Genomic DNA, 4765 nt, shown 5'->3' with positions numbered 1-4765 from the left:
GTTCATTAGCCCCCCCTATACAAGGGTAATCCCCATCTCGACCCCCTACGCACGACCTCGTACGTGTGGTGACCCCGCCCACGCAAGTTTTGGAACATTCTGACCACGGACCCCATTCCGTCCAGTACACTAGTTGATTATATATATGATAACATCAGTTCATTTAAACATTTTATATAAAGGAGAGACTGATGACGCCATTCATTTAGGTGTAAAATATCTTACCACAAAGTATATGCTAGACTTTATTTTTGTTTGTTGCGTATTTAATTATCATTATTTTATTTGTCCATTTACATGTTGGTAAATAATATATACTTGCTTGTTTACCTTGTTTAAGGCAAATAGTCGCCGGTGGTTCCTGGGGTCCACGTTGCCACAGTGACGTCAATCGTGTCCGATTCTTCGTGAGTATGAGCGGCCATCCATCACCATCGTCCTCCATACCAATGTATCGGTTCATGTCCGTCTGTGGTGGGTGGGTGTTACTATGTGGGTGTTATGTAACTTTGTGGGTGTTATGTAACTTTGTGGGTGTTATGTAAATTTGTGGGTGTTATTTAACTTTATGGGTGTTATTTAACTTTGTGGGTGTTATTTAACTTTGTGGGTATTATGTAACTTTGCGGGTGTTATGTAACTTTGTGGGTGTTATGTAAATTTGTGGGTGTTATTTAACTTTGTGGGTGTTATGTAACTTTGTGGGTGTTATTTAACTTTGTGGGTGTTATTTAACTTTGTGGGTGTTATGTAACTTTGTGGGTGTTATGTAACTTTGTGGGTATTTTTTTGGATAATTTGGACAACCCATTAACGACCACTGGGTTGTAGCAATTGCGGTCAAATGTTTCGCCCAAGGACACATACGCCCACAATGGTAGCAGACTAACTTAAACAACACAACAACCCACCTTGGTGATCTTGCGCAGTCTGACGAGGAACTTCTTTCCCTCGTATTCCTCGCAAACCCATTTCTGGTTGGTTTGCCCCCCGTCGCAATATTCAGAACGTAACTAAATCATAGAAATATTATAATAATACAAATATTAATAACACTACCATTTCTAATTAAATTATATCGTAACAATTATTTGGTTTGGTTTACAGGAGACAGCATGTGAAGTAAAATAATTACTTTTTCTGCAAAACTAGAAAATATATGGGAATTATTTTATCTATACAACTGTAGTTGGGACAATGATAAATGGACCAAACCCCCAATAAAATAAAGTTTTCCACCACCAGTAACAACCATAAACATAGTGGAGTTGGTTTATAATTTGCGGGTGACAATAAATGTTTCAACGATAATTAAATTTGGATTATTTTTCTGAGGATATTTTAATACTAGATAACTTTACAATTGGATAATCCAGGTGTTGCTAAACTTGCGTACCCTACTACCCTGCACTTACAACCCACCCACCTTAGGCACAGTAGAAGTAGTTGGGTCAGCAGCTTGCAAACATCGACCAGTATCTATGTTTATTAAGTGAAACGATTTCCACCAGCGCCACTGGAAGCGTTTCCTACATAGATATCATAAATAAACATTATGTAAAACATGACGATAATTACATTGTTTTCAATACTGATTATTATAAGATAAATATTACTCTAATGTAACATTGATTCTGTTTTCAATCTTTGAAATGATCAGTTTAATTAAAACAATGAAAAGAAGGGAATTAGTTATAATATGACATCACACATGATAGTATTATGACATCACACATACCATAGTGGGTTAAGTTCACTCGGACACCTTCGATATCCACGTACGGAGTTTAACGGACCCAACCCATCATCTGTTATAACTTCAATACAAGATTGTTTCAACTCATTCTTGATTTGGAAAGCTGGGGGAATGTAATGGTTACTATATGTATGGTGTTTCTATATGGGTGAGGTTCTACAGTGAGGCACGCCATGGGACCTGGGGTTTAGACCAGAGTTGGCCCATTACCCCAACATTGTATATGCACATTCTATTCTATATGGGTGAGGTCCTACAGTGAGGCACGCCATGGGACCTGGGATTTAGGCAAGAGTTGGCCCATTACCCCAACATTGTATATGCACATTCTATTCTATATGGGTGAGGTTCTACAGAGTTGGCCCATCACCCCAACATCCAGGGTGAACATACCATCGTCATATTTTCCAGCGAAACAACTCGTTGGTTTTTCATCCAGCCCCGTCGCACAATCATTATATCCATCACACACAAGGTCGAGGGGGATACATATGTACAGGAGTTTGTCGCATAAGAAGTGGGTGTCGTTGCATCTCACTGTAAATATTAATAATTATGTTGTGTGATATAACAATAGGTTAGAGGTTATGAGTTCGAGGCTCGAGGATGCTACTTGTGAGCCCATATTTTCTTGGGCAAGACACTTAACAGCAATCGGTCCAACCCAGGGGTCACTTATGGGTTGTCTAAATTATCAGCCATTCATAAAAACAATCACCCACAAAGTTACATTGGTGGTAACTTGTAATGGGGCACGAGGTGTATGAAACAGAACACCCGTGTTACAATGACTGTTGTTGCCCCGGCCCCTTAAACAAGCCACGCCCCCCACTTACATTCAGCAACGGACTTAGTCGTCCTTAGATCAGGAGCGGTTGTGACCAAACTATCACAAGCGAAGTCATGCGCGCTACATTCCTGCTTCTCTACGTCATCACCAGGACAATCTGACGCAGCGGTTTTACAAAACCTTGTGCGCGTTTGTTCCCCTCTGCACGTGGCTGAGCACGTTCCCCATGACGTCCATGCAGACCAACCAGGACCTACATATTCAATACATTGGAATCATGCCAATAATGTGACAACCACAAGTGACAACCAGTTCGGCCGTCTGAACAACGTTTTTCTATATTAAAGAAATATTATATTGCCTTAATATGGATCATTGTTTTAACTTTATGAAGTTCTGAATTCATACATAATATTGTAGTCTGGCGGCATAGGCGTAAACTTAGGGGTATCTGGGGTGTTACTCCTGCCGCTGGTGACCAGTGAAAATTTTGGTCTCAAAATGTTCCTTACGTCTCCCTGATACCCGCTGTATAATTTTTTTTCGAAAAAAACTTGGGCGTTCGTGTCGAAAATTAACTTTGAAAATGCGCGAAAACGTGCTGCGTCACCGTAATTCGCCTGGCTTGCCTAAGGTTAACGATATATGACGTCACAATCGCGATCTGTTACGTCACAGTAGTGACATATACGAACAGTACATCACGTTATAATCCTGTTTTTCGCACTGTTTCATGCTAGGGAAAACCCCAAGCCCTAACCCTTAACCCAACACTAACCCCTACCTTTAAGTTTAACCCCTAAATCCAAAAAAACTAACAAATTACGTAATCTGTAACATAGAAATCAAAGGTGGTAATACGCATTCTATGACGTAATAATCTAACTTTTAACAACTCGTGTGAAAAATACGGTGACGCAGCACGATTTCGTGCATTTTCAAAGTTAATTTTTGACACGAACACCCGAGTTTGTTTTTTTTTAATTATACAGCGGGAACAGAGAGACTTAAGGAACATTTTGAGACCAAAATTTTCACAGGTTACCAGCGGCAGTATTACCCCCATTACGTGATAGTTGCGGAAGTTTATATCTTTGGGTATATTCCACACCCCAGGGTACCCCTAACGTACCCTTATAATAGGGGTTGGGGGTGACATGTTACCCCTAGCTTTGAAACAGGGTCGTGACATCATATAGCATCTTATATTTGGTTGGAACTTGAACGATCATACTTGCCTACCATCCATACATATGTATGTACACACAAACACTTACCACAAATACTACACGACTTTCTGCACAAAGATATTGCTCGAAACAAATGACATTTTCCCCACGCACTATAATGCTGGCACACGTCTGTCATTAAGTAATCCTCGCATGGAGGGACAGCTCCTGTACAAACTCAGTATAAATAGCTATTTAACATTTATTATTATTCATATTTACCACATCCCACATCAATAATAGCGAAGATAAATAAAACCAACAACAAACCGAACTTCATTGTATTCAAACAGACGCGAAAACATTTGGCGGGAAAACAACTTTCTAGAATGGTGTCATTATGACGTCGTCCGCGATTATTTTACATAGAAATCTTATATTGCAAAATAATATTCGAGGTAACGATTAATTTGCGATGAAGAGTTGGCGTCAATGTTTGTTTATGAATAAACGAAATTTATCCAACATTATAAGTTGTATTCAATTTTATGGTTTGTGACAAAATTCCAGCTTTTGTGCTGACAATTTGGGCAATGTCCAACTATGAAGGTTGGAGTTGTCTGGGGTGCGGGAGTGTTCCCAAGACCACTAAATTTATGACACTGCTGCCAACGTCAGCAGCTAATCTTGTTCTGGCGAATTTAACATTACAACACTTCATGAATTATCACTGCAACAATTACCACACAAGAAATTATGAAATAAATTAAAATGCAAAATTTTTTATTCTTCTTTTCATCTTTGTTTCGTCGTCTTCTGTAAGTGGTGACGTCAAACAGGGGTCAAAGGTCACCATGCGACCTTTATAACCCCTCGTATAAATCTGTAATACAAACAAACAATACACATAGTATAAACATATTGTACGGACGCAAACTTTTATTATATATTTTAATGATTGTTGATGGCTGTTAATTTCTATTTCTTGGTTGTTTCAGTTAATATGATTTTGTTATTGTATTCAAAGAATAAATAAAAATCATATAAACA

This window comes from Ciona intestinalis, unplaced genomic scaffold (assembly GCF_000224145.3).
Source record: "Ciona intestinalis unplaced genomic scaffold, KH HT001245.1, whole genome shotgun sequence".
NCBI lineage: Eukaryota > Metazoa > Chordata > Ascidiacea > Phlebobranchia > Cionidae > Ciona > Ciona intestinalis.
The sequence above is the reverse complement of the archived record's forward strand: the minus strand, read 5'-3'. Positions refer to the sequence as shown.